The sequence below is a fragment of the Lytechinus variegatus genome, chromosome 9, assembly GCF_018143015.1.
Source record: "Lytechinus variegatus isolate NC3 chromosome 9, Lvar_3.0, whole genome shotgun sequence".
Lineage (NCBI taxonomy): Eukaryota > Metazoa > Echinodermata > Echinoidea > Temnopleuroida > Toxopneustidae > Lytechinus > Lytechinus variegatus.
The window spans coordinates 27,283,260-27,296,565 of record NC_054748.1 but is presented as its reverse complement, the minus strand read 5'-3'; positions in this window follow the sequence as shown (position 1 = coordinate 27,296,565).

Here is a 13,306-nt window from a genome sequence, read left to right as displayed (position 1 = left end):
CCTAAACAAAAAAAAGAAACAGCCCCAAATTCAAGAGGGGGTGTACCCTGTTCCCACCCCTCCCCGTCCCTTCGCTCTCTCGATTTCGAGTTTACGACATTTTTAAAGCGTCTTCCCCCCCATGGAAAAATTCTGCGTACGTCCATGATGAGATGTATGTTGTATTTCACACGATCCGCAAAAAGTCTTTCTTTGACACGATAACAGAAAGCCTCCATACCAATTAAAGATTTTGTCTCATCGAGCTATCTCGCATTGCAAGCGTTTCCAGGTATAAACGCACAGAATGGTCTCCAGGATCAATTTCTCGCCTTTGCTCGACCTCAAGTTATTGTAACTTTGAACTAATTCTCGGTAACAGAAATATCTTAGGTAGATGATTGTCACCGTGTGGCCCGTAACACAAAGCTTAGCAGTGATCGTAGAACAATTTTCTAAGATTGATTCCATTGACTACATTGTACGATCAATCTTAAAGATCATATTAATCGCTAACCTTTGTGTTACGGGACCCTGGGCCGTGGTTTTTATTGCCCCTGATAATGGCGAATGTTTGTACCGCCACGCAAAACACTTTTAAGAACATATGAAATGTATTGTCAAGTGCCCTTCATGACAATAAGAAGTCTTTGTCAAAAATATAATTGATGAATCACAATGCGAGTTTCATGCTGGACAAATTTGCAATTTTCCGTCAGCTCCGAAGTTTAGGACGTCCTGCTGTTCTGGTTCACCATTTTTTTTACAACAAAGACATCTCAGCTGTTCATTGTGATTTGAAATGCAATTTCGATACAATAGGGAGTTTTCGATTTGCACGTCGACTAGTGGACTGCGACGAAAGTGCGTCACAACAGTCTGCTTTGTGTTTACGGTACACAGAACCGCTGGAGTAAATCACCACGTGGCTTCAATCAATGGGCAATGATTTGATTGCTCGCTTACTACATTACGAACGAGCGTGATCTGAGCGAAATCCACGGTCGTCATCATGAAGTTGACGTGTCAGGAATGGCTTTCACATGCTCAGTGTCTTCCAATCATGTGCTCGACTGACTTTGCATACCATCAACACAAAGCAGACTATTATGACGTACTTTCGTCGCAGTCCACTAGTCGACGTGCACATCGAAAACTCCCTATTTATTGCGTCGGTGAATTCATTTTGCATACCGGTGAGAAAACTTGCTCTTTCTATCTCTCTCCCTGTCCCTTATTGCCCTCCCACCCTACTCTTCATTCTTTTTTTAAGCAGGTATTTCTGCATTTATTAATAATAAAAATAAATCATAATTACAAATTTATTATAATGATATAACATCAAACATACATTATGATCACATTACAAAGGTGACAACTGTATAGATAGACATAATTCATGTAAACGATAACAAGTAAATTGAAATGCAGAGGCCAGCTATCGTAAGTTGAAAGCTTGAAATAATAGCCATGATAGCAGCCAATTGCAATGTTCTGCTTGGGGTGGATTTTGGTGCGTTGATTTAAGAGTGTGCTTGTGTATGTATCAGGTATGTTCTTGATTTTAACTACAATGCATCTTTTTTTACTTAAAATTTGTCTATTTATTTATTTTGTACAGGACCCCATTTATTCACAAGCTATGCTTTTCTCGGGTCCCTTCCGATTCTTTACTTTAAATTTTGTATGTTTTTGCTTAACTTAAGTTTTTAATGGAAAATAAATGAACTTAAATGAACTTAGCAAGCCCTACATGTTTCAAAACCTTGAACGCAATTTTAAAACACTACTAACAACGGTTTATGCAAGAAAGCATCTATTTATCCCCTTAATCCTTGTTCATTACCGAAATTCTCTCTGAAAGGACCCATCATGTGTAAGGGTTCATTTTCATATTGTCTAACTGATTAAAGTCTGCCTAATTAATTGTTCTAAATACCATTTCCTATTTAACAGCAAATTGAAAATTATTCCACAAGGAGGATGCAAAAAAGGCCAACTAACTTCGTCAGAGTATAGTGGATTCATGGAATTAAACACAGCGCTTATTACTCCAAGTAAAAATGAGACTAGTAATAAATGCGCAAACTGGATACAGACAAAATGAAGATCGAGTCACACGAAGTACAGCAACCTATGTTATCCAGAATAAGAGGTTAAAGACAAAGCGGGTGTGTACCTTAAAGGACAGGTCCACCCCAACGAAAACTTGATTTGAATAAAAAGAGAAAAATCCAACAAGCATAACACTGAAGATTTAATCAAAATCGGATGTAAAATATTAAAAAGAAAGTTATGACGTTTTTAAGTTTCGCTAAATTTCACAAAACAGTTATATGCACATCCCGGTCGGTATATATGAAAATGAGGGAACTGATGACATCACTCACCCACTATTTATTTTGTATTTTATCATATGAAATATGAAATATTCAAATTAACTCCTCATTGTTCTGTGAAACAAAGCTTTATTTCTCACTAAACATCATGAATTACCATTGTTTAACATTCTATGGTTCAGTAGGTCCTTACCGTCAAATCTGTAAAAATCAAAATATTGTATAATTCAAACAATAAAAAATTAAAGAAAAATAGTGAGTGATGGATATCATCGATTCTCTCATTTGCATGTGACTAAATTGTGCCTATAACTATTTTGTGAAAATAAGCGAAAACCTTAAAGGGGTGGTCAAGGCTGAAAGTATTTACAGCTTGATAAATAGAGTAGAATTCACTGAGCAAAATGCCGAAAATTTCGTCAAAATCGGACAACAAAATAATAGCAAAATTATTGAATTTTAAAGTTTAGTAATATTTTGTAAAAACAGTCGTCATAAATATTCATTAGGTGGGCTGATGATTTCACATCTCCATTTGTTCTTTTGTATTTTATTTTATGAAATTAGGTTTATTAAAAAAATTTCCTCCAAGAACTAGAAAAATTGGATTGACAACTGATTTAGTGCATTAGATATTTATTGCTGCAACTTATTTCATTATAGGGGAGATATATTATTGACACAAGTATGAAATAATGAAAAAATATGATTTTATGTAATAACATAAGAAAACGGAAAGTGGAGATGTGACATCATCAGCTCGCCTAATGAATATTCATGACTACTGTTTCACAAAATATTGCCAAACTTTAAACTTCAATAACTTTATCATTTGTTATCCGATTTTGATGACGTTTTCAGCGTTTTGCTCAGTGAATTCTACTCTGTGTATTAAGATATAGATAATTTCAGTTCACTTTCTTTTTTAACATCCGATTTTGATGAAATTATTAGCATTATGCTTGTCTGATTTTTCTCTATTTATTCTAATCAACATTTTTTCTGAGGTGGACTTGTCCTTTAAAAGAAAACTTTATACGGGAACTGTATCAGTAATAATAGTAATAATTGACAACGATTGCCGGCGCTTTATCGGTTCGCAAGTTCCATCGTATAACGTTTTTATCTTATTTATTTGCAAACCCAGAAACCTTTATTCCCGGAGACTTGTCAATGTTTGAAACATCGAACTCAATTCGTTCTTTGAAAGTGATTTGCTTTTGATTCTCTCTTGATAATTAGTTTGAGCCAGCAATTCCATAACCGTTTGCAAACAGCTTTTAAAGCATTAAAAATCGGAAGAGTCAATACAGTCTATGGATTTTTCTACTCCTCGGGGTTTATTTTCTCACTATGACTCTATCGAACTATATTAGGCCCTATATCTTATATCCGCTGAAAAAGAAAACCTTTAAAAATTCCACTGCAGTGTCTGCATTTCTTTTTGAAGAAATGATTTTCTTTGTCTATGGCATTTTAGTTTTTTTTGTAACTTGTCTAAGTGTCGTGGATTGCTCTGAGGAAAACAAATTTCAGCAATAATTCAACGAAATAAAAATATCATGTTTTACGATAACTTGCAGTGGCATACAGATGGGGGAGCTAGGGGCGTCCCCTCCGCCAATCTTTGATGACCAAGAAAACAAAAAGAGAAAAGGGAAATTTTTGTAATAAAAATACCGAAATTTCTATAGATTTTGCCCGATACGCCATATCTGGCTTCCTCAAAATTTCTGGCTCATTGCGCCACTGATAACTGGATATTGTGTTTTGGAAGATTGTAAACCTTTGTTTGGAAAAGGGTTTATTTAAAATTAAACCAATTTGAATCGAACTGGATTTGATAATTTGATTTAGAGTCTTGCGTGTTTTTTTTTCAGCGCTTATTATCTCAGGGATTTATACATTTATTTGGGATTGCAGTACTGCTAAATCCGAGATGAGAAAAAATGAAATATTTGTTGGTTTTTTTTCGCCATTTTAAGTCATTTGTTTGGGGGTAAAATTGTGATAGAAATCTTTATTCGTTTCTTTCAATTTCTTACTTTCTATTTATTCCTCCAAAGCATCATCATGTCTCTGTCCCCCTCCCCCTCTCTCTCCCTCTCTCTGCCTGTCTCACTAACAAAAAACACAAGAACTTATTTAGTGTTGAGAAATATATTTTACAAATTCAGCTTAAGATATCTGACAGAATTTCTACAGCCGGGGGGGGGGGAGGACACTTACATTGACGAGTGGATCCCATGCGCGAACCCCCCCCCCCTCCAAAAAAAAAAAAACACGTAAAAGGATGTCTTTTTCAAGATAGGGCAGTTTACGTACGTAACTTAATAAGGGTGTAAAAAAAATAATGAAAAGGGGAATCTATTTTTGCTAGGAAGCTACGTGTTTAGGGTCAAATTTGCGATGGTATACAAAATTAAGACTTATCTGTTTTATACAGGAAATACTTTTTGCCCCAAGAGTCAACACTACGTCGGTGTTTAGAGTACGATTTGCGGGAGGTGGGGGCAAACCCAACGATGTGGGTAAAAGTAAAACCGACGACCGACGTCCGTGACACAACAATTAAAATATTGCTGTACTTTTTTAGGGGTTCCATTCAGGGAACACTTGCCAAGAGTGTCGTTTTGTTTCCAATACGTGTTAAGGGTAGGATTTCACACGCCAATACTTAAGGGAGTCATTTTCAGAAAAAGGAAAATACGTGTTAAGGGTGCTTTTCGAGACCCCATGGTCGCGCATGGTATCCACTCGTCAATGGAAGTGGCCCCCTGCCCCCGGATTTCTACAGGGATTTATTCAGGGGTCCGTTGCAGAAAGAGTTGCAGTCGATCGCAACTCTAAAAATCAAGCGTAACATGACTTCAACCAATCAACAGCGCGCATTTGGGACTTGCGATTGATTTTTTTTTACTTGCGTTTAAACGCAACTCTTTCTGCAACGGACCCCAGAGATGGTCAGATGGTGCGTTTTTCATGTTGGTGAATGTTTAGGTTCTCCCTTGCCTTCTTCCCCCACCCCTCTCCCCCTATCTCTCTTTCTCTCTCCCTCTTTCTAGCAGTTACGTCAATTTTACATGTCGATCTTTCAACGTGTTTCAATCTCATATCCTCATCCGGTTTTTCGATGCTAATGCGTCACATTATACCGAAACCACACTAATGCTGACAGAATCAATTCGATAAACATGTTCGTGGAGATGTAAATTCAATCTAATGGTTAACCATGTTAACCGTGGGAGATCATGTTCTTAACCACAGTGACCATTAATGTTCAGTTGTGTCAATTAAACTCGGAACGTGCCTAAGTTATCTTGCTCACATTCATGTCATAATTAAATCAATACCCGACAACCATTCCCCCTTTATTTTAATTTCTCTTCTTCTTCTTCTAATACTCGTCTAATCTTCCCTCTCTCTCCATCTCTGTCTCTCTCTATCTCTTTCTCTTTCCCCCACGATCCCTTTCATCCGCTGTTATTGCTTCCATCTGGGAGTTTCTTCCGTATGTCAGTATGCCAATAGAATAAATCGAGAAACGGCAGAATTTAATCTTTGTCAAAACATCATTTTGAAGTCCAATCTTCTACCTCCCACGAGTCTATGACACAAAATTTTTGCGAATCAGTCTCAGAACAGCAATAACCAATCATGTTTAGCATGTATAACAATAATAACAATCAACAGTTCTTGTATAGCGCATATCACAATTATGAATAATGTCTCTATGCGCTTCCAAAGGACTTGCATATTATTACCCCAGATGTTGCTTTGTAGCCGTAATTACTAAGATTACAGTGCACACGCATTTCTAGGAATAAATTCCTGACAGATACCCATTCAACTCACCTGGGTTGAGTGCAGCACAATGTGGATACATTTCTTGCCGAAGGATATTACGCCATGGCTGGGATTCGAACACACGACCCTCTATTTCAAAGTCCGGAATCTAATCCACTGGGCCACAACGCTCCACATGTATGTCCAATGTGGTTCAACACACAAATATCAACCAATCAGAATTGCAATTTGTAACATGCAGTTTATGTACGACATTGGGAACTTGTGACATACGAAGATAAAAAGGGAAGTACGTTTGTAAATGCAAGAAAAAAATGTAATCTTGTTGTGATGTGGCCACACCGTCTTGTCATCAGCGCTGTTTCTGATTGATCGTTCACTTAATTCAAACAAGAAAATGGATGTAGGCGTTTGATACGTGCGGTTGTTTTTCCATCGTGGAAGGTATTGTTTTGCTTATGATTTTATTTTTTGTTCTGCTGTCCAAAACAGAGCAAAGGCCTTCATAACCTTAGGCAAGCATCGTTAATGGGTTACGAAAGGATCGTCAATTTAGGATTAGGTTGGTGAAAAAAAGCATAGGGACGAAGGGTAATTTCTATATAGTAAGGTTATGAGATATCGATAATACCGATGAATGCAATTATGCTAAAGACACAATAAGGAGAACTATACAAGAATTAACTCAATTGTTCGGGAACATCAGATTATAACACAGGGGGGAGGATGTGTCAACTGGTGTACATGAGGACCAAATCAACCATATTACTCCGGTGTTAAGTTTGTCATGTTTGTGGTACATTTTCTGACACCCATACGGTACTACAACACCTTTGGTTCGTTCTTGGACACTAAGGTAAAATTTGGTGCTCAAATTCTGGGGAGTAAATTTAACACCAAATGGTGTCAACTTCAACACCCCAGTTCAGTGTTTGGGTTTGTTTTTTAGTAGACTTACTTTTTTTAGTCTATGTCATTCACGAAGCAAGGAAATATGTATGGCAACATCAGCATCATCGTCGTCAACAGCAAAATAGAAATAAAAAGGTTGCATAGCCTGCTACCGAATGAAAGGAGTTGATACTCTCGGAAGCATCGGGTTATCCTTCGGGTAAGTTTACCGTGAAATGTTATCTATAGAAAATACAATATCAAATTCCCCTCTCGGCAATGAACAACCAATGTGTCTTGTTCGAAACTTGGTGAATCAAAACTGCAGTTTAGTCCTGGGCGGCTGGGCCCCGTCTTACAAAGAATTGCGATATCCAATCAATCGCAACTATGGAAAGCCAGCAAGGTCCACATATAAAATGCATGTTTATTCAAAAAAATTCTAGTTATGAAATGTATATCCATAAATTCATTGATTTCTTGACAATTTGGTGTTCTCCTTTGTTTACAAGGGACATTTTGCAAATTTCCTGTAGAAAAAATTATGACACTGAAGGATTTCCATAGAGTTACGATTGATTGGACAAATGAAGTATATGCAATCTTTCGTCAGCTTTACTACTTAGGACGAAACTACTGCTCCGGTTCATCAATTTTTCTGCAAAGACCTCCCAGCTGTTCATTGTCGTTTAATGAGCATTTATAACACATTTTGCTGGTTCTTTAAAGCGTTCTGCAAGACGTTGCAAAGGATTTTCTAATCATCGTCAAAATGCTATCCAGTATGTGGCGTTCCTACGCAGTAAAAAATAAAAATAAACTGCTGTTTACTATATGAACCTTACAGTAATTGTTTAAACAGTTTAAACAAGTGTTTAAATCTTAAGCAACAAAGTTTAACTTTCAATATCTAATCTTCAATAAATTAAACATCATTGTTTAAACGGTTAAACAAATACTGTAAGGTTCATATACATGTAGTAAACGATGTTGTATAAAATCTTAAACAGCGTTTTTACTGTGTGATAGCCTGAAGATAACCCCCAAATTAACATTTAGATGTCTACCGATTCTCAGAGGCATGGTTGTGACGATAACGAATATTATTGCTCACAAGCAGCATTTACTTACTAGACCTAAACAAAAAAAAAAACAATCAAAATGATGGAGGGGCAGGCATGTCTCCCTTTGACTACCAGGCTTCGTTTGACCCGGCTCGGAACCATGAAGTTCAACATAATTCCCTAAATTTAATAATACCTATTTTTTTAGGCGTCATTACGCCCGTCTAACTTAGGCCTAAATATTTTGTAAAATCATGGGGTCTTTTTATATTCTGATTTAGCCACGTACCTTGGAACGACTAAAGCACACTTAACCCCGCCGATAATGATGGCAGGCCTCCCTTTATATTAACTCATTTCATTACTGAAACTTTCGAATCCTCAACCAGGTATACGACAGGGCATATAACTTATTTCAAAAGTAGGGGACGGGTTACGGGCTTTATCGCCTCACTCTAAAAAAAATCAGTAAGTAATGAATAGTTCATAGAGTTGGCTGGGTGCAACTGTTATTCTAGTCAGACGTATTTTACGAGAACAGAGTTATGTCTGACTAGAATATGTGTCATATCAGTTGCACCCCACTGACGACCGGTCTAGTCAATTTGACTGATTTGTTTTAAGAGTGTACCCCTCTGACACCCCAGTGGGTTCAGTTTAGACATTCGCCCAAAACTAAAGAAATCCTCCAAACCATACCACAGCTTGAGCGTGGACACTAAAACAATCCAGAGATCCGCTTCCAGACGCCATCCCTTAAAACATGTTAGATTACATTTTGGTTTACAGCGAGGCACTCGAAATGCAATTCCAGCTCCTTGCAAATAAAACATTCAAATGAAGAGAATGTCATCAGGTATACAACATTGGCTATCGGTTACATAGGGAATCATGTTCAGGAGTAGACATACTCTTGATTTCCGGCCTGCCTCAAGAGTTTTACCGATGTTATGTTTTTGTCTTTCGTATTTGATAACATAATGACATTAACTGAATAATGTTGCAAGAGACGGAAATTAAATTGTTAATGCATTTTTGTCTTCGGACAATTGCTTTTAACTGTTTGTCGTTTTTTTTTTATTCATTTGGTGACTTGTTATTTCCACGTTCCCTTTTTTCCATGTTTTAGGGGGGGGCAATGTGACTTGATACTTAAAATGAAAGATCATAATAGAAACGCAATATTTTGAAATCAAGGGGGGAGGGGGCATCGAGGTTTGTTGACACAAAATGGGTAATATTTGCACCCTATAACTGAAAGTATTCCTTTGGCTGCAATCTGCTCTTTATCATGTTTATCGGGAATATATTTTTTTTAAATTCTATTTTTCACCTTTCAACTTTATACCTTCAAAGTGCATTCCATTCTTAGGTTCAAAGTGTATCAATTTGTATCTTTTCTAAAATGTACAGGTAACCATAAATAGTACCAAATATATAATTTAGAGTTAAAAAAGTTTCTATTTGTGCAAATTTTCACCCCACGAAGGACTCCAAGTGTTGCATTTCAAGAGTGGAATAGGCCAATGGCTCATTTTTGTATAGGCAGACGGGAAGGGATAAGCTTAAAGAGGAATGAAAACTTTGGAACAAGTAGGCTTATGTCGAAACAGAAGAAAAAAATAAGAACAAAGAAAGTTTGAGAAAAATCAGACAAATATAATGAGAAAGTTATGAGCATTTGAACATTGCAATCACTAATGCTATGGAGATCCGAGATCCTCCCATTGGCAATGCGACAAGGATGTGTGATGTCACAAGTGAACAACTTTCCCTTTTATGGACTATAAAATACACCCAAAATGTCTGTTTTTTCTTTTTCTTATGGTGATACAAACTCTTTATCCATGATGGATTCTTTAAATATCTGTATTACATTCCCTCCTATAGAAAGAACACATGATCTACTGACAGATGTGATAAAAGAGGCAGTTTAACTGAAATATATACTAAAGTAATGGGGAGAATTGTTCACAAGTGACATCACACATCTTTATCGCATTGCCAATATGAGGATCCCCATAGCATTAGTGATCGCAATATTCAAATACTCATAACTTTCTCATTATTTGTCCGATTTTTCTCAAACTTTTGTTGACCTGTTTCTTTGATTTTTCTGTTTTCACACAAGCTATCTTGTTCCAAAGGTTTCTTTCACCTTTAACTTGATTATCAATTCCTAAGTTGAGAAAAATATATCCTGCCAATGATATACAATCGCATGAGCCCCGGGACGCGAATAAGTGCGAAGGATACCAAATATGAAAGAACGACGCTGATTGGCTCCTAGACAGAACTTTGAAACGAAGTGCAAATGCAACGAGGATTTTCATTGGCCATCGCTAACTAGCTATTGGTCGTCAAGTATGTGCCACGAAGGCCTAGAATGAACCTCCGTAGCATAACCCTTGGGGCTCTATACCTGTAAGTTACGCTATCCAATTTATGTGAAGTGGTCCTCTTGCCAATGACACATGAGAGGCATCCACGCGAGAGAAAAGCTAATAGGATGTCAAGATCGGTTGGTGATTAGAAATTCATTCATGTCATCCAACTGAAGTGTTCCGGGTTGTATTACTTCAAGGGTTCGATCGGAAAAAATTACAGGAAATAATGTTCCTCTTCAAGAAACTTGAAGTAATCACATACATCATGTATGGGCTTTCGTGAACAACTTAAAAGGGCGCGCGGCCGGCTCACACATTACGGTGTTTCTGAAGACTGAAGACTTTAGTTAAGACTGAAGACTTTAGTTTGACAAGTACAGTTTGAAAAATCAATCACGTGATTGTTGTATACGTCACGCCTCCACCATTCAAACTTCACCCAATCAGAAGCAACGCTTTATGTTACCTTCTCTGTATCAATTACAGGTGTGTTTAAAACTTTTTCCCTCTTTTTTTTTGCCTTTTTATAATGATAATTAAAGTGTTGAATCTGAAATTGGTGAATGTATTGATGATAACAAGTGTGACTTTGATTCTGATAAAAAGGAACAATCATTATTTTCATCATCCTTATCATCATCATCATCATCATCATCAATGTTTACTATTACTATTGATATTGTTATTTTTATTATTATTATCATCATTTTCTATTATCATCATTATTACCAGTTCAATAAGAATTTCAGCAGTTTAATACATCACACCCCAAGCTTACAACAAAAATAACGACAGTAATAATAACAGTGATACTACTCCCACTACTATTTATAGTAAGAATAATGATAATAATAATAACAATGATAATAATAATAATAACAACAACAATAATAATGATGATAATAATAATAATGATGATGATGATAATGATGATGATAATAATAAAAATGATGATGATGATAATAATAGTGATAATGATAATAATAATGATAATAAATAGTTCATAATTTGAACAGGTCGTATCATTCCAAGTGTTTGTGTGTAATATCAAGTGAGTAATAGACGTATTAACTAACCCACACTTGACAAAACGTTCATATCTAACTAAGATTATATCCGCAAGTAATAAGATTTAAATTACACCTAGAAAGATACTGGTGATTTGATTGGTTGCTTGGTATTGATCATTCCGCCCATTTTAAAATGACGTCATCATTCGTGCAATTTAGATCCTTACGGTTTTATTTACTTTACTTTGGGTTATGACATGTAAAATCTTCCAAAATATCATTAGATAACTTTAAAGTGATTGGTTAACATTGGTTTGACTTTTAAAAAATCTGAGCTAGAAGGTCACACTTGTCACCTGTGTCTGTGATATGATACAAAAATTAAGCCCAGAAAAAATTGCATTCAAAAATAATTATCTAGTGCTTCAAAAATTGAAATATAAAGTGACCGGAAACACCATCTTAATTTCATCCATACACTTATGTGTACTATTTAGGCGTCTATAAGACGCCTGTTTACAAAATCGGGGTTTGCCTTGTAGTTTTAGCTTTTCATTCTCAATAATGGTTGTTTTCAGGGTTTATTAGTTCTAATCCATGCACTTGTACACATGTTTCATATTGGTTTGAGAATTTTTTAAATCGGCTGCTCACAAAGTTAAACAATACCTTTAAACTTCATAATGATTGTCACTACCTTTCCCCGAGATCTAAGCTACCATTTAAAAAAATCAGAGTCAAATAATTTGTGGAGCCCTCATTGATTACAATATAAAGTTCACCCACCCTCTGCGAAAGGAGTCTGGTTCCAGAAATTCCAGTAGTTGTAGTAAACACTGATTTCATGAGAAAGTCTGTAAAACAAGGCTTAATTGTCAGTATGTCATCGAGGATCTAGACCTGGTACAGTTACATAAACTGAACTTTGTGAAATCTTGAAATCTACGCTGAAAATTGTTCACACTGAAGATCACCAACACAGATAGGCACACGTGGGACAGTGTATTATTATTGCTGGAATAAAAACCCGACGGAAGTGACCGAATCCGCGCTTTATTTTGCTTATGCTTATTTCTCAGCAATTACACAATTTCTTCCAGAATCCTTTGGCACATATTTTTCATTCATACAAACAGACACTTGGGTGGTCATTATATTAGATTCTGTAAAAAGTCATTTTGAGATCATTACCAAAACTGGAATTTATCTTTAAACCACTTTGGTTGCTGAGACAACTGGACAATGTCAGGTGTCACCTTGTCATTCTAACTCACTGTTAAGCGCACCAAAGGGACCGCGGAATGTCAGCGGGAATCAGGCACCAACATCTTTGTGAGAAATGAGGGGGGCGTTGCCTCGTATATGATTTCAACAACATGTGAGGAGAATAAAACAAAACAAAAGTGAAGTTCAATATACATGATACAATTGGGAAAACAAGATATAATTCAAAAGAAAAAGAAAAAAATGAGGGAGAAGAAGAAGGAGAAGAAGAAGAGGAAGAAGAAGGAAGAGGAGGAGGTGAAGGAGGAAAAAAAAATGTTTATTTGATAATATTATTTATTTGGGTTAACAAAATAGTAACCCAAGTCACATCTTTATTGATCAAAATGACATGAAATCATCTTTATTTCGCCCAATTTGAGTGATTGATAAGATCATTCTTTTTCACGACCTTTTATTATTCTCATAACGCTGTCTTGGATATCATCGATCCTGTTGGGATTGCGGTAAAACTTCATTCATATCTTAAATAAAGCTGACAAATAGAAGTCATGATGATCTCTCTTTTATTGGCTGGAAATCATAGCTGCTTTCGAAAAAGATAT